The 18,336-nt window shown below is 47.3% G+C and overlaps 1 pseudogene; it reads right to left on the bottom strand.

Annotated features, from left to right (window-relative positions):
- Positions 1-8,728: 8,728 nt before the first annotated feature.
- Positions 8,729-18,336, bottom strand: part of LOC103638797 (probable E3 ubiquitin-protein ligase RHG1A) — a 30,082-nt pseudogene continuing 20,474 nt past the window's right edge.

Genomic DNA, 18,336 nt, shown 5'->3' with positions numbered 1-18,336 from the left:
ATGATGCATTTGTTTAAGGTGGAGGTTGCTATTATGATGCTACAAGGAATTTGTCTCAAGGTGGAGTTTGTTGAGTTTGTGATCCAAATTCTGAAGAAGGCGGCCAAGTTGGCGAGCGAAGCGGAGGCCCGTCGCCGGGAGGCTTGGGCCGGCCAAGGGACGCCTGGGGGGTGCGGGGGGCGGGGCCCCCCCCGGTACGGATCGTTTTAGGGTTTCACCTCTATAAATATCTTTGTAAACCGCAGGAGATATCCATCTCAATTGTAAATCTCCTGCGATCTGTAAGCACCCAAAAATAGTGAGAAGTTGCCGGCCGGCGCCCGTGGTTTTTTCCCTTTCACTTTGGAGGGGTTTTTCCACGTTAAATCCGTGTCTTCTCTGTGATTGATCCTATTTGTGTCGCATTCATTTATAACAAGCTGTCCTAATGAAGGATGCAATGTAAGAATTCATGAATACCGTCCGAGGAAGAAACTTCCACAACGAAAGGTAGTCATCTAATTCTAGCTGACACCGTTACTCTTGTTGATGTTAATTAAAGCCACGACTTGCTAACTTTTCTGCATATGCAGACTTCAAGACCTTGTCCTGGTTGCGGTACCGAATGGCCCTGTCAGGATGATGAAGCTGATGGCAATGATGATGCGAATGAGCTTGGCAAGGATCATGTCCCATCAGCTAATCGAGAAAGCAGCACAAGCGAATCAAAGCTGAACTAGTGGAAGAAGCTGATTGAGATTGGCAAGCTCTTATTAATTTGTAGTATGTATTGTATAATATTTATGTGGTATATTGTTAAGATGAACATTCGAACAACAACAATGAGGCAGAACATGTAGCGCCTCAGTTAATGTCTCTGTAATATTAATTTGTAGTATGTTCGACATTTATTTATGCAAGAAACTTGAGAATGTGATGTGCTACGTTTGTTCACAATATTTATGCATGAAACATGAGGATTGTGATTCTATATGTGATTCTATCTCCCATGTCACGACGCTCGATGTTGTTGTCAAATCACCACTGGTGGCCGGCACTGAACCGATTGAATTCTCCAATTGTCGCTGTAAAAACTAGCTAGCTTACGCACATGTTGGTGTCTGTCCATGAAAATTTTATGGTCCCATGTATGAGAATTTTATGGTCTGTCCATGAAACATTACATGTTTTTCTTTCATATTATAGCAAAGTACAAAGTTATATTGTGCTGCAGCGGGCCAAGACTGGTGAAGGGGGAAAAATGCGCTCGCGCTCCCGTGCGGCGCTCCGCCGCTGCTCGCCCGCCTTGGGCCGCCGATCTTCCTCTGCCGCCACCCGCCAGCCATCCCGCCCCGCAGTTCTGCCCACCGCTCCAGCTCCAGCCCCATCCCCCGGCGGCATCGCCGCTGCAGCCACCCCCGTCCTCACAATCGCCTTAAAATCTGGTTTGGAAGCTGGGGACGGGAACACCCATAGTTTCCCCCTCACGGTAAGCCCTACAAAGGGGGATTTTTGCTTGCAGGAGCAGATCAAGGATGCTTCGCCCCATGTTTTTCGTTCCCGCAGAGACAAAGTCCCGTCAGATTTGGATCTGCAGAAGCGCGCCGCAACTGCTGATGGCACGTCTCTGCTTGCTGCGTCACCTTCAGCGCCAAAATCAACAAGGAAGTTTTATTCAGAGACATCTTCAATCGGAGATCCTGTAGATCTGCTGGCACCGGCCCAAATCCCGGTCTCAGAGAAGAGGAAATGGGCAGTGGGCAGCTCGCCGGTTTTTCCGCCTGGCTGCAGTGAAGCTGATTTCAATTTCAATGCGAGCAATGCTACTTCACATCAGCTGGCTGTGGACGGCGAACATGACTTGAGAAGTTATGGCCGACTTCATTTCGGTCAGCACAAGGCTGACGCCCCGGTGCTGGAAGAAGGTGGATGGAGTGTGGTGAGGCCTAAATTCTGGTGGTGCAAGACTGTTGAAAATCTTAAGAGATCTCCGTCTCAGCAGCAACAAGACACGAAAGGTACCAACACCTTCAAGACAAAGCTTCAGGGTAAATGCTACAACTGCCTCTCGCCAGATCACTTCGCTTTTCGTTGCTCGGCGCCTACTCGTTGCTGGCAGTGCCTACATTTTGGCCATAGGGCTAGGGCATGCCCAGGGATTTATTACAGAAGCAGGCACAATTCAACTCCTCCCCAACCTGAACCAATGCGGCATTCAATGCAGTACACCAGCAATGTCAACTCCAGGCACCAACAGCACCAGCGGCAGCCCAACTCTCTTCTTAAGGAACAGAAACAGGCCCCTGAACCTGTGCTCAACTTTTCTCTAGTTCAACACAACAAATCCTACCTCCGTGCAGCTCAGGAGGGCCAGAACATGGAGGCCCTCTACCCAGGTGACCCAAGGGCAAGACCGTCGCGCGCCTTCTGTGCAGTTTCGGCGACTGGCTCAATCCGTCGTCGCAGGGATGATCTCATCAGCAAGGCGGTGGTGTGCTCCTTCGATGGAAATAGCCATGAGGTTGACACCATTGTGGCAGGAGACATGTTGAGAGAGAAGTTCAATCTCTGCCATGGTCAGTATCAACTTGTCAAACATTTCCCAGAACAGTTTTTTATTATCTTTCCTGATGCAAGAACCAAGCAATGGGCTATCGATAGAAGATCAGTTTCTTATCGTGGGCGTGAGTTTCATTTCGGTGACTGGTCGGAAGAGAGCTATGCTAGAAAGACCAGCTGGGAGTTTAGAGTTAAGGTCCGGGTGGAAGGGATTCCTGTTCACTGCTGGGGTGAGGAGGTGGCATCAAGGGCCTTAGGCAGAAGCTGCACTATTCATTATGTTCAGGAGCGCTCTAGGCGTAGAGAGCGTACCCGTTCTTTTGACCTTTGGGCATGGTGCTCTGACCCCTGTGAAATCCCTAAGGAGGTGTGGCTAACGGTGTCTGAACCCGACCCTGAATTACCACCTACAAGCACCCCTCTGCCTCTTGTGGGTGCTCACCATGCTGAACCGACAGATCTGAAAAAAGGCCATGTGTACACGCTTCGCAACCATATTGAAGTGGTTGAGGATCTCTGCTTCATTCATGGGAGGAACACTAGGGGTGGGCCTATGAATCGAAAGCCTCGCAGAGAGTTCGTGTGGAGCTATGGTGTTTCTGACTCTGCTGGTGAAAAGCGGGAGCGTTCAGAGGAGTTCAGAGGCAGGGAGACCATGCGTCGGGACTGGGACCATGATGATGATGAAGATTTTCACCAGCATAGGCATCAGGGCACTCGTCGGCAGCGTAGCCTCTCTGGGTGGGCGCGTTCCTCGCGATGCCGTGGTGGTGTGGAGGACTGCTACAACTCGAGTGGAAGATACAGGCCATCCACTCCTTTCCGGCATAGGGGGATGGGGATGGGGCAGCCAGGGCGCTGGATTCCCAAGATAAAGAACAAAAAGGTCTCTTTTGCAGATCCTGTCATCACTGCTATCTGGCCTACAGATGTTTCTAAAGGGCACATCTCTGCTGAAAATTCCATTTCACTGGGAGGTATGGATCTTGCCACTCAAGCTATGGAGGAAGACCAATGTTCTGCACATTCCAAGGTATCTATCCCAATTGCATCAAATTCTTTTAATGCTTTAATCCATTCATGGTCGACTAGGGGGACAGATTCTGCTCCAGTCCCTTTTATTAGTGGTAGTCATCTTGCAAATGAAACAATCCAAGGAGATTTATGTATCCAGAATGTGCAAGTCGAGTCCAATTTTTCCAATACTGAACCAAACAGTCAAAGGAATGTCGTTGCTAATGAAGATCGACAATGCATTTTACCTAGTAATGAGGTTCCACCTATTGGCCACGAATCATCAACACATTCCACCCCTCGGCCATTAGAAAATCAGCTGAACTCAAATGATAGGTTGCAGATTTTCATTGAATCAATCACAAACACACCAGAACCGCCCCTCATTCTATCCCCTCCGAACAGCAACACACTTGCCACATCACCAGTACTAGGGAGGTCAGATAATCTAGATGCTAATGTAACTATAAATGCTGGCACACCTGGTAAACGCTCGAGTAGCAGACTGGCAGCAAAACAAAGATTAAACATGGGGGGTAGCCGTGACGCCATTTCCAAAGCACAGGAAATTCTCATTGCCAAGTTAAATAATTCTACGGCCATACAATATCAAGGTTCAAGTGCGTCGACCTCCAATAACCATGTAAATTCATTTGAACAGATTGAAGGCCTTTTCTCAAGACCTCTCAGCAAGGATCAAATGGAGGCAATTATGGAGCTGGCAAATCAAGGGAAGGGGAAGAAAGGGAGCAAGCTCAGGGGCTGCAAAGTGGCGCCACTTAAGGCTCCCATAATCAAGGCTGCTTCGGGAATATGAGATGCTCATCGTGTTGGAGTTATCAGTGGTTTCTAGTTTTTATATTATGTGTCTGAAGTTGTTCCTACCTTCCTCTTGTCTAGGGGTAGAGCATGGCGTGCTACAGGTTATTTTGCCAGACTTTTGGCTGCTGCTTGATATTTGGTGGTCCTGTTGGTGGTTTTCGAACCATTCGATCTTGACCCCCACTCATCTGTATCGTACTATTTTATGGCTAGAACTAATTTGTGTGTTGTGGGTCATGTGTTTCTGTTCTTCAATATTGGTGGTGATCATGGCTGCTAGTCGGCATCAGATGTTAATTATGTTATCGCCTTTATGTGGCAATGTCTGTTCAAGTGGAGAAATGGTTACTATCCAATGAATACAAATTGTTGTATTTTTTCTTGGAATGTGAGAGGTCTGAATGATCCCGCTAAGCGTGAAAGTGTGAGGCAAACAATTCTTTCTACGCACACAACTTTAGTTTGTCTTCAAGAGACAAAAATTATGAACTGGACTAACGATTTATTAAAGGACACTGTGGGTTACAAGCTTGCAAAGCAGACTGCACACTTGCCCTCTATTGGAGCATCGGGTGGAATTCTAATTGCTTGTGATGAGGACTTTTTTGATATTACCCCAGTTACTTACGCTTCAACCTACTCATTATCAGTTCGGGTGAGCTCTAGATTGGAGGATGTGGTTTGGGACCTCACGGCTGTTTATGGCCCCCAGCAGGAGAACGAAAAAAATGTGTTTTCTATCTGAGCTGTGTTCCATCTCTAACTTGATGAAACCTGAATGGTTGATTTTAGGAGACTTCAACATGATAAGGAGAGTGAGGGAAAAAAATAAGGGAGCAATCAACAAAAGAGTAATAAGGAAGTTCAACCAAACTATTGACACTCTACAGCTCCTAGAACTGGACCTTATCGGTAAAAAGTTCACTTGGTCAAATGAACAGGATGATCCTACGATGTCTAGGATTGATAGATTGATGGCAACTACTAAGTGGCATGGGCTCTATCCAGCGGCTAATTTGCAGGCATTGTGTACCATGACTTCAGACCACTCTCCGTTATTAATGCAGGGCCACTCTCCTTGTAATTTCTATAAGGGGTTCCGTTTTGAATCCTACTGGGTACACATTGACGGGTTCAAAGATGTAGTTCAACAAGCTTGGACGTCCACAGTTAACTCCTCTGATGCCATTCTTCGGCTACATGTTAAAATGGTCCGCACGGCCAAAGCTCTTAAAGCTTGGAGACGACGCACGGTCGGTAACATCAAAGTACAATTGGCTATCATTAAGATTGTCCTTACCATGCTGGAAAAGGCACAGGAAAATAGAACACTTTCCAGTGAGGAACTTGACTTCAGGAGAAGGCTAAAAATCAAAATTCTTGGCCTTGCAGGCATCCAATTATCTATTGCTAGACAACATTCCAGACAGACCTGGGTGCGGTTGGGTGATGCGAACACAAAATTTTTTCATTTGATGGCCAATCACAGAAAAAGGAAAAACTTTATCAGATCCTTGAATTGTGGAGACTGCTTGTTAACTAGTCAGGAAGATAAGCTACAAGAGGCTCATAGACATTTCCTAGAGATCCTTGGCACTAGAGGCGGGAGGACTAGTGTTGTTCGTTGGGAAAATCTAGGCTACTCGCCTTTTGAGTTATCTGAGTTGGACACCATGATCAATGATGATGAGATTAGGAATGCGGTTATGGGCATGCATTCAGAGAAAGCGCCTGGACCTGATGGTTTTATAGGGCTTTTCTACAAGGAATGTTTTGAGGTGATTAGAGAAGACCTTTCCAAAGCGATCAATGATTTTTATCATCATAAATGCAAAAGTTTGCATTTGGTCAATGAGGCAAACATTGTTCTTCTACCAAAAAGGGAGAACCCTGACAGGATAGATCTATTTAGACCAATAAGCCTTATCAATAGTTGTATGAAGATTATAACCAAAATAATGGCAACAAGGCTGGCGCCGCGTATGAATGAAATTGTCTCCAATACCCAGAATGCTTTCATTCAAAAGCGATCAATTCATGATAACTTCCTCTACGTCCAGAAAGTGATTAAAAAACTTCACAAGAGTAAACAAGCAGCCCTATTCGTCAAGCTAGACATATCAAAAGCTTTTGACTCTCTTAATTGGGCATATCTTCTAGACGTCTTAAGAGCCCTAGGCTTCACCCAAAAATGGAGAGATTGGATTGCTACCATCCTTGGCTCATCTTCATCCAAAATCATCATTAATGGTCAGCAAACCAAAGAAATCAAGCACATGAGAGGGGTGCGTCAGGGTGACCCACTATCGCCTTTTCTCTTCATCCTTGCAATGGATCCCTTACAACGAATGATTGAAAGGGCAGCTCATGAGGGGCTACTGGGCCAGGTATTACCCAATGGGGCAAAGTTTCGCTGTTCTCTTTATGCAGACGATGCGGGGGTGTTTGTTAGAGCAGACAAACTAGATCTCAAAGTTCTAAAAAGAATTCTAGAAGCTTTCGAATGGTGTTCAGGTCTAAAGATCAATTTTGAGAAAACAGAGATTTTCCCAATACGTTACCCTGAATCTTTATGGTCAAATTTAATGGAAGTTTTTCCAGGCAAGTACTCTAACTTCCCTGGCAAGTATCTCGGGCTACCGCTTCACTTCAGGAATATTAAAAGAATAGAGTTTCAACCTCTAATTGAGAAAATCAATAAAAGGCTTGCTGGGTGGAAAGGTAGGCTTCTTTCAAAGGCAGGAAGGGAAACCTTGGTTAAATCTGTGTTGACAGCGCAACCGATTTATCTTTTAACTGTTTCCCAGCTCAGAAATGGTTACTTAAAAGGATTGACAAGATAAGAAGGAACTTCCTTTGGAAAGGAGAAAATTTGGATTCATGTAGTGGGGGTCATTGCCTGATAAATTGGGCTACAACTTGTTTGCCAAAAAATAAGGGAGGTCTTGGCATACTCGATCTAGAGCGCTTTGCAAGAGCGTTAAGGCTTAGATGGCTATGGCTACGATGGACGAATAGAGACAAAGCATGGACTGGGTTGCAATTACCTTGTGATAAAGCAGATGTCGATCTATTTAATGCATCTACGATTGTAACAATTGGTGATGGCAAAATGGCTGATTTCTGGAGATCAAGCTGGATTCAGGGTCAGGCCCCAAAGAACATTGCGCCAACCTTATTCATGAAAGCAAAGAGGAAAAATATCTCAGTGTGCCAAGCCCTTACAAACAATCGCTGGATGCACTTTTGTTCTCCTTACACACATGAGGATGAGATAAAAGAATTCATTTCCCTCTGGCAAGGTATCAACGGCACTCATGAACTCAATGATCTCGATGATACTATTTTATGGAGGTGGACGACGGATGGGAGTTATAGTTCAAGTAGTGCATACAAAATTCAGTTCACAACGAATTTTTGTAAAATCAAATTTTCTCCTATCTGGAAAGCGAGAATTGAGCCAAAATGTCGTTTTTTCGCGTGGACCATGTTGCATAACAGAATTCTGACTGCGGACAACCTACAAAAGCGGGGATGGCCTTGCAATCCAATTTGTTGTCTTTGCAACTTATCACAAGAAACTATGCCTCATTTAGGCAAAGACTGCCCGTTTTCTGTAGAGGTTTGGAACATGATCCTATCTTGGGCCAATCTGTCATTCCTAAGTGACGTTTCTAACCTTGGCTCGTTGTATGATTGGTGGAAGAGATTAAGGAACCGTTGCTGCAAGGAGTCAAAGAAGATTTTCGATGGACTCATCATCTCTTTTTGGTGGAATATATGGTTGGAAAGAAATACAGAATCTTTCAGAGACTTCAAAGATCTGCTATCCAGGTTACGCAATTGGTGAAAGATCAAATTGGGAGTTACAGTGTATGTTAGATTGAGTTAGTGTTTGTTTTTCTTCTTTTCATTTTTTCTTTTGCTCCGTCTTCTGAAGTCTGTTATCTATTTCTCATCTAATATATTGAAGAGGCAAGTCTTTTGCCGCTTCCTTTCAAAAAAATATATTGTGCTGCAGCTTTTTATCCCTTATCTACAACCGTATGTTCTAACCTAATGTACTAATAGCATTGCTGACCATCTCGCGAGCATCGGCAACCCAAGGTCAGGGTGCAATCCCAGCTCAGCGCTTCATACCCCCCATGGCACCGCCCAAGACTGACGTACGTTAGGTAGTTGTATGCATGTCGGCCTACATACACGTATACAAGAAATGGGAATAGCAGAATGAGGTTTTCCGTGCCTTCTCTCAGCCAAAAAAATTCTGTGGGAGCAGAAGAGAGCACAAGTCAAGAACGCAATGTACACACTGCAGCCGTAACAATGCCTCCTATCAGCCAACTAGATGCTGCTCCAAAAAGTATAAGAGATGCTCACGGCCTACTGGGAGAACACATTTGACTTGCAAAATGGACACCATATCTTCATCCCGAGCCACCTGTCAATGCACTGCAGAAGAAGAGTTGGATCCAGTGAACGTATTAAACTGGAACGTTAGAACAGAAAAAGAGTTCTGAATCATTCAAATGTCCGGTGCGTACCTCTTTATGAAACTTGTGCATGCATGGCAAACGCCGGAATGAATCACCAGCAGCAGGGCAGTCCAAGCATATATTGCAGGGTTCATCGGAACGACCTTCACCCTTGACAAGTGAAAGGATTGCAGCCAAATTATAGGTCTGCTAATACGAGAAAGGGATGCACGGTCCATCTTTAGTAAGACTGACTTCGTACCTCGATTACTGATAGTGGCAGGCTGTTTATCTGATCATCAGAAGCACCTCTTTGCTGTCTGTCAACGCCTCATGCTATTTGGTCCTCGTAATCATCACTATAAGTGATAAAACGCTGATTAGTCAGAATGTATGTAACCAAGGGAAAATCACGTCAACAGGATCCCATTCAAAATGGGGCCATGTGACAAGCAATTTCAGGCGCCTACTAGTTACTACAAAAAACACATCAGCTGTTTGGAGCATTCACGCTTGTGCCTACGGAACTTCAAGGAATGTGTTAAAAGGTAAACACACAATCAACCGAACATGGTACCAGGTATGAAACTATCAAAATAAGAGAACATATGATTGCTTAAATGTATGCCTAAACAAACATTGTGTGGAAAAGAAATGCTACTGGACAGTAAATGCTTACTCATCAGAATCTGGAGAGAGCGTGTCCTCGCAGCTCCTAAATGCTTCAGAAAGTGAGTCCAGTACAACCAATCTCTACATATTACCAAAAAAAGAACACAACATGGTTATCATGATGTGGATATAAAAATGTTTGAGACATATCCTCTTCATATCCAGTTAGTGATCCTAAAAAAGCCCCCTACTTTTGCTGTTGGTATCAACACAAGGCAAGATGTGCGAAATATTGTAGTTATGTTGGAATGTGAGCCCATTACATTGAGGGTGAGACGGTAATTACATGGGGAACACCCCAAACCCTAGACGGGTAGTCTAACACCCCCCGCATTCACAACTCTATCCTGTACAAATGTTGACTCGATCGAAAGTCTAAAAATACACTCGACGGTAACCCCTTGGTGAAGATGTCGGCGAACTGCAACGTGGTGGGGACGCTGTGAACCCGAACGTCACCAGCAGCGACACGCTCGCGGACGAAGTGCAGGTCGATCTCTACGTGCTTCGTGCGCTGATGCTGCACGGGGTTGGTGGAGAGGTAGACCGCGCTGACGTTGTCGGAGTAGACGAGGGTGGCGCGCTGGAGGGGACTGTGGAGCTCGTGGAGGAGCTGGCGCAGCCAGGAGGCCTCTGCCACACCGTTGGCCACGACACGGTACTCGGCCTCAGCGCTGGAGCGAGAGACGACGGGCTGCCGCTTGGCGGCCCAAGAGACGAGGTTGGCGCCTAGGAACACGGTGTAACCGGAGGTGGACCGGCGCGTGTCGGGACAACCAGCCCAGTCAGCGTCGGTGTAAACCATGAGCTCGGACGTCGGGGATGGGCGGAGTAGGAGACCGTAGTCGAGGGAGCCGTGGAGGTAGCGCAGAATCCGCTTGAGCGCAGTGAGATGGGGCTCCCGCGGAGTGTGCATATGCAGGCACACCTGCTGGACGGCGTATGCGATGTCGGGCCTAGAGAAGGTGAGGTACTGGAGAGCGCCGGTCAGGCTCCGGTATGACGTCGCGTCGGCGACCGGAGGCCCGTCGTCCTCAGAGAGCTTCGCCTGAGTGTCGACAGGCGTGGAGCAGGGCTTGCAGTCAGACATGCCAGCCCGCTCCAAGATGTCGATGGCATACTGGCGCTGGTGGAGGAAGAGACCCTGAGGCCGGCACTCGGCGGTGATGCCGAGGAAGTGGTGTAGGGGCCCTAGGTCCTTCATCGCGAACTCCCGCTGAAGGGTGACGATCGTGCGGTGTAGAAGGTCGGTGGTGGATGTTGTGAGCACAATGTCGTCGACGTAGAGCAGGAGGTAGACAGTGTCGTTGCCGCGTCGGTAGATGAACATGGACGTGTCCGACTTGGCCTCGACGAAGCCGATGGAGGCTAGATAGGAGGCGAAGCGACTGTACTAGGCCCGTGGCGCCTGCTTGAGGCCGTACAGGGACCGATTCAGCCGACAGACCAGATCCAAACGGTCAGCGTCGACGAAGCCGGTGGGCTGGCTGCAGTAGACAGTCTCCGTCAGAGTGCCATGGAGGAAGGCATTCTTGACATCGAGCTGATGGATCGCCCAGTCGCGGGAGAGGGCGAGGGAGAGGACGGCGCGAACAGTGGCAAACTTGACGACGGGGCTGAAGGTCTCGTCGTAGTCCACTCCGGGGCGCTGGGTGAAGCCCCGAAGGACCCAACAGGCCTTGTAGCGGTCGAGGGAGCCGTCCGAGGTCAGCTTGTGGCGAAATAGCCACTTGCCGGTGACCACGTTGGTGCCTGGTGGACGCGGCACCAGGTCCCAGGTGTGGTTGGCCAAGAGGGCCGCGTACTCCTCCTCAATAGCACGACGCCAATGTGGGTCGGCGAGGGTAGTGCGAACGGAGGAGGGCACCGAGGAAGCGTCGGGTGGAGTGCTAGACGTAGCAGCTACCAGGATCAGCCGGTCGACGGGGCGAAGAATGCCAGCGGCGCGCCGAGTCACCATCAGGTGGACGTGCCCGGGGTCGCGGTGGATGGCGACCGGGTGTTATATGGACGACTCGGAGCGAACCGCCGGAACGTCGAGAGCGGCGGGTGTGGCCGGCTCGCGGCGGTGATAGACGACGGCGGGGTCGGCGAAGCGGGCCGCGCTCGTCGACGGGCCCGAGTCGGGGGGCGTCGAGGTAGTGGCGTGGCCACGGCGGTGGTAGACGAGTGCGGGGTTGGCAAAGCGAGCCGGGGTCGACGGGGCCGCGCGTGGCGCAGGCAGGATCGACGGGGCCGCGCGTGGCGCAGGCGTGGTCGACGGGGTATGGCGCACCCTGTCCTGTACGCGACCGCAGCGCTGACGGCGCCAATGCTGAAAAACAGGAGCGCTCCCGCGAACGGCGCGCGGCGTCCGTAGAGCAGCGCGCACTGCGCTCCAGCGGGACTGGCGGTCGCGGAGGCGCGCGGGCAAGCAAAGAAGACAGAGGGCGTGAGAGCACCTAGAGGGGGGGGGGGGGTGAATAGGTGATCCTGTAAAACTTAAAACTTAAGCCACAAAACTTGGTTAAGTGTTAGCACAATAAACACCAAGTGGTTAGAGAGGAGTCTCAACAAAACACAACCACAAAGATATCAAGCACAGAGATGGCACAGTGGTTTATCCCGTGGTTCGGCCAAGACCAACGCTTGCCTACTCCACGTTGTGGCGTCCCAACGGACGAGGGTTGCAATCAACCCCTCTCAAGTGGTCCAAAGACCCACTTGAATACCACGGTGTTTTGCTTTGCTTTTCTTAATCCCGTTTGCGAGGAATCTCCACAACTTGGAGTCTCTCGCCCTTACCAAGATGTTCACAAAGAAGCACGGAGCAAGGGAGGGATTAGCAACTCACACAAGACACAAAGATCACTGCAAATACGCACACACAAGACCCAGACTTGAGCTCAAGAGACTAGCACACTAGAACGGAGCTCAAATCACTAGAATGTCGAACAAGTGCGCAAGATTTGAGTGTGAGTGATCAAGAGTGCTCTAGGAATGCTTGGTCTTCTCCTCCATGCGCCTAGGGGTCCCTTTTATAGCCCCAAGGCAGCTAGGAGCCGTTGAGAGCAATCTGGGAAGGCAATTCTTGCCTTCTGTCGCGTGGCGCACCGGACAGTCCGGTGCACACCGGACACTGTCCGGTGCCCGATTTCTTTCCTTAACTGGCGCAGCCGACCGTTGGCAGCCAGAGAGCCGTTGGCGCACCGGACATGTCCGGTGCACACCGGACAGTCCGGTGCTCCCTTCTAGCCGTTGGCTCGGCCACGTGTCCCGCGCAGATCGCGCTGCCGACCGTTGGCCCGGCCGACCGTTGGCTCACCGGACAGTCCGGTGCACACCGGACAGTCCGGTGAATTATAGCCGTACGTCGCCGGTGAATTCCCGAGAGCGGCCAGTTCGCTCGAGCCAGCCTGGCGCATCGGACACTGTCCGGTGCACCACCGGACAGTCCGGTGCTCCCAGACTCAGTAGAGTCTTGTCTGCTCGAGCCAAGATATTTTCAATTGGATTTTTCCTGTTTCCAGCACTTAGACACAATACATTAGTCCATAAAACAATGTACTAAGTCTGAGAAACATACCTTTATCCTTGATTTGTACTTTGTCCACCTTTTTACACTTAGGCACTTGTGTTGGGCACTAAATCACCAAAATACTTAGAAATGGCCCAAGGGCACATTTCCCTTTCAATCTCCCCCTTTTTGGTGATTTATGCCAACACAATATAAAGCAAGTAGGACAAATACAAAACCAATTCAAATAAGAACTCAAATTGTTTTGATTCAATTTTGACATATACGGATCACCCTTTGCCACCACTTGGTTTGTTTTTGCAAATCAAACTCAAATTTCTATCTCTAAGTCAAACACACATGTTAAGACATAAAGAGAGTCATTCCAAGAGAAATTGATTCAAGATTTCAAAAACTCCCCTTTTACCAATAATCAACATTTCTCCCCACAAGAAGCCAACTTTTGAGAAAAGAGACAATAAAAGAGTTTTGACAAACCAAAAACTCTATTCTACTATTTTCAAAATTCTCAAGTGGTAGCTGATCCATTTATTGCTTTGGCCTTTATTTTCTCCCCCTTTGGCATCAAGCACCAAAACGGGATCAATTTTGGCCCTTGAACCCCATTGCCTCACCAAAATCTTCAATAAGAATGCAAAGGCAATAAGAGTACATGAGATGAACTTGGAATAAGTTACCCTCTCATCGGAGTGCAGTGGAAGTCTTTCATGGTCCAAGTCCACCTTTTCCCTTTCAACCCTTCTTTGAGACTAATCATCAAACTCAAGCACAAGGTTAGTCTCAAAGGGTCAAGTTGTAACACATCTCCCCCTAAATATGTGCATCACTTTGCAACGGACTTGTGAGGTCCAGGGAGTGTTTGTACAACTTGAGCACCATAACTAAGCAACAAAATGCATAAGGAACATGATCAAAGACATCAACACATGTATACTATAAATCAATCCAAGTTCCGCGAATCTAAGACATTTAGCTCACTACGCAACCTGCAAAAGGTCTTCTCATCTAGAGGTTTGGTAAAGATATCGGCTAGCTGGTTCTCGGTGCTAACATGAAACACTTCGATATCTCCCTTTTGCTGGTGGTCTCTCAAAAAGTGATGCCGGATGTCTATGTGCTTTGTGCGGTTGTGCTCAACAGGATTTTCCGCCATGCGGATAGCACTCTCATTATCACATAGGAGTGGGACTTTGCTCAGATTGTAGCCAAAGTCCCTGAGGGTTTGCCTCATCCAAAGTAGTTGCGCGCAACACTGTCCTGCGACAACATACTCGGCCTCAGCGGTGGATAGGGCAACGGAAGTTTGTTTCTTAGAGTTCCATGACACCAGGGACCTTCCTAAGAATTGGCACGTCCTCGATGTACTCTTCCTATCGACCTTACATCCAGCATAGTCGGAATCTGAATATCCAATCAAGTCAAAGGTAGACCCCTTTGGATACCAGAGCCCGAAGCAAGGCGTAGCAACTAAATATCTAAGGATTCGCTTCACTGCCACTAAGTGACACTCCTTAGGATCGGATTGAAATCTAGCACACATGCATACGCTAAGCATAATATCCGGTCTACTAGCACATAAGTAAAGTAATGACCCTATCATTGACCGGTATGCCTTTTGATCAACGGACTTACCTCCTTTGTTGAGATCAGTGTGTCCGTCGGTCCCCATCGGAGTCTTTGCGGGCTTGGCATCCTTCATCCCAAACCGCTTCAGCAAGTCTTGTGTGTACTTCGTTTGAGAGATGAAGGTGCCGTCCTTGAGTTGCTTCACTTGGAACCCAAGGAAGTAGTTCAACTCGCCCATCATTGACATCTCGAATTTTTGCGTCATCACCCTGCTAAATTCTTCACAAGACTTTTTATTAGTTGAACCAAATATTATGTCATCGACATAAATTTGGCACACAAAAAGATCACCGTCACAAGTCTTAGTGAAAAGAGTTGGATCGGCTTTCCCAACCTTGAAAGCATTAGCAATTAGAAAGTCTCTAAGGCATTCATACCATGCTCTTGGGGCTTGCTTAAGTCAAATAGAGCGCCTTAGAGAGCTTACACACATGGTCGGGGTACCGTTCATCCTCGAAGCCAGGGGGTTGCTCTACGTACACCTCCTCCTTGATTGGCCCGTTGAGGAAAGCGCTCTTCACATCCATTTGGAACAACCTGAAAGAATGGTGAGCGGCATATGCTAGCAAAATACGAATGGACTCTAGCCTAGCCACAGGAGCAAAGGTCTCCTCAAAGTCCAAACCTGCGACTTGGGCATAACCTTTTGCCACAAGTCGAGCCTTGTTCCTCGTCACCACTTCGTGCTCGTCTTGTTTGTTGCGGAACACCCACTTGGTTCCCACAACATTTTGCTTAGGACGAGGCACCAGCGTCCAAACTTCATTCCTCTTGAAATTGTTGAGTTCCTCCTGCATGGCCAACACCCAGTCTGGATCTAGCAAGGCCTCTTCTACCCTGAAAGGCTCAATAGAAGAGACAAAGGAGTAATGCTCACAAAAATTAACTAATCTTGAACGAGTAGTTACTCCCTTGCTAATATCACCCAATATCTGGTCGACGGGATGATCCCTTTGGATCGTCGCTCGAACTTGGGTTGGAGGTGCCTGAGGTGCTTCCTCCTCTTCAACTTGAACATCTTGTGCTCCCCCTTGATCATGCGCCTCCACTTGAGGTACCTGTTCGTCATCTTGGGTTGGGGGATGCACCATAGTTGAGGAAGACGGTTGATCTTGCTCCAATTGTTCCCGAGGCCGTACATCTCCAATTGTCATGGTGCGTATTGCGGCCGTTGGAACGTCTTCTTCATCTACATCATCAAGATCAACAACTTGCTCTCTTGGAGAGCCATTAGTCTCATCAAATACAACGTCGCTAGAGACTTCAACCAAACCCGATGATTTGTTGAAGACCCTATACGCCTTTGTATTTGAATCATAACCTAATAAAAACCCTTCTACAGCTTTGGGAGCAAATTTGGAATTCCTACCCTTCTTCACTAGAATGTAGCATTTACTCCCAAATACACGAAAGTACGATACATTGGGTTTGTTACCAGTTAGCAGCTCGTATGAGGTCTTCTTGAGGAGGCGGTGAAGATAGACCCTGTCGATTGCGTGGCAAGCCGTGTTTACCGCTTCCGACCAAAAACACTCGGGGGTCTTGAACTCTCCAAGCATAGTCCTCGCCATATCAATGAGCGTCCTGTTCTTCCTCTCTACCACACCATTTTGCTGAGGTGTGTAGGGAGCGGAGAACTCGTGCTTGATCCCTTCCTCCTCAAGAAACTCCTCCACTTGAAGATTCTTGAATTCGGACCCGTTGTCGCTCCTTATCTTCTTCACCTTGAGCTCAAACTCATTTTGAGCTCTCCTGAGGAAGCGCTTGAGGGTCCCTTGGGTTTCAGACTTATCCTGCAAAAAGAACACCCAAGTGAAGCGGGAAAAGTCATCAACAATAACTAGACCATACTTACTTCCCCCTATGCTCAGATAGGCGACGAGTCCGAAGAGGTCCATATGCAGCAGCTCCAGAGGTCTTGAAGTGGTCATCACATTCTTGCTGTGATGTGCTCCTCCCACTTGTTTACCTGCTTGACAAGCTGCACAAGGTCTATCTTTTTCGAATTGCACGTTAGTCAAACCTATCACGTGTTCTCCCTTTAGAAGCTTGTGAAGGTTCTTCATCCCCACATGTGCTAAGCGGCGATGCCATAGCCAGCCCATGCTAGTCTTAGCGATTAAGCATGCATCTAGACCGGCCTCCTCTTTTGCAAAATCAACTAAATAAAGTTTGTCGTCTAGTACACCCTTAAATGCTAGTGAACCATCACTTCTTCTAAAGACAGACACATCTACATTTGTAAATAGATAATTATATCCCATATTACATAATTGACTGACAGATAGTAAATTATATCCAAGAGACTCAACTAAAAACACATTAGAGATAGAGTGCTCATTGGATATTGCAATCTTGCCTAAACCTTTCACCTTGCCTTGGTTCCCATCACCGAATATGATTGAATCTTGGGAATCCTTATTCTTGACGTAGGAGGTGAACATCTTCTTCTCCCCCGTCATATGGTTTGTGCATCCGCTGTCGATAATCCAGCTTGAGCCCCCGGATGCATAAACCTGCAAGGCAAATTTAGGCTTGGGTCTTAGGTACCCAACTCTTGTTGGGTCCTACAAGGTTAGTCACAATTTCCTTAGGGACCCAAATGCAAGTTTTATCACCCTTGCATTTTGCCCCTAATTTCCTAGCAACTATATTCCTATCCTTTCTACAAATAACAAAGGAAGTATTTAAAGCATGATAAATTGTAGAGGGACCATTCATAACTTTTCTAGGAACATGAACAATATTCTTCCTAGGCACATGATGAATATTTTTCCTAGGAATATCTCTACCATGCATATAGGAAGAACTGGAAGCATACATAGCATAAGAGTCATAGGCATGTGAATCAAAAGTATTACAACTCCTATGAGACTGTCTTCTATCATTGTACATAAAAGCATGGTTCTTTTTAGTACTACTTGCCATAGGGGCCTGTTGGGGACCTTCGGCATCCGAAGGTCCTCAAAAACAGGATTTAACAGTATTTCTGGAAGTATAATGTGTGAGCAGGTACCTTCGAACTCAAGTCGTTATCACGCCAGGAGAAGACCAGGATAATACGAAGGTCTTGACACAACGCCGAAGATGTCAGCAGGAAAGCTTCGGCGTGGTTGCAGAAAATGAAACCGACCTAAAGATGAAAAGGCTATTCAGACCTCGATAGATTACTATAGAATCATTATCAAATGTAAAGGGCATGAATGTAATTTTGTATGGACTGTGCCCCGTGCCTATAAATAGGTGAACAGTACCCCCGTACTGTTCACGCTGACTTGGCATTCGCTTTTTGCGTCATGCTTGTATTGTCATCTCCTTTCGATTGAAGGTACACTTGTAATTCAACAATGTTTTTTGCTCTTGTCCAATAATGATATATGATTGTTTATGTTGTCTTTAATATTCTTTATATTTCATTCCTCGCTATTATTTAATGAATGTATGAAGGTATGTCCTTCATAACCTTCGTCCGCAAGCCATTACATCCTAAGGGAAATAATGCTTCGGAGGACGAAGGACTTTAACGATTAACATTTTCTATGTTGCCTTGTTCTTAACCCATAGCGCTTGAGAACAAGTCCCCAACATTGGCGCCCACCTCCGGTGAACTCACTTCCACTCTGAGTCTTTTTGAACATCTTCGGCGATCATAAACCTTCGTTATGGCGCCGA

This window comes from Zea mays, chromosome 9, assembly GCF_902167145.1.
Source record: "Zea mays cultivar B73 chromosome 9, Zm-B73-REFERENCE-NAM-5.0, whole genome shotgun sequence".
In the NCBI taxonomy this organism is placed as follows: Eukaryota; Viridiplantae; Streptophyta; class Magnoliopsida; order Poales; family Poaceae; genus Zea; species Zea mays.
This window is presented reverse-complemented; position numbering and strand designations above follow the sequence as displayed.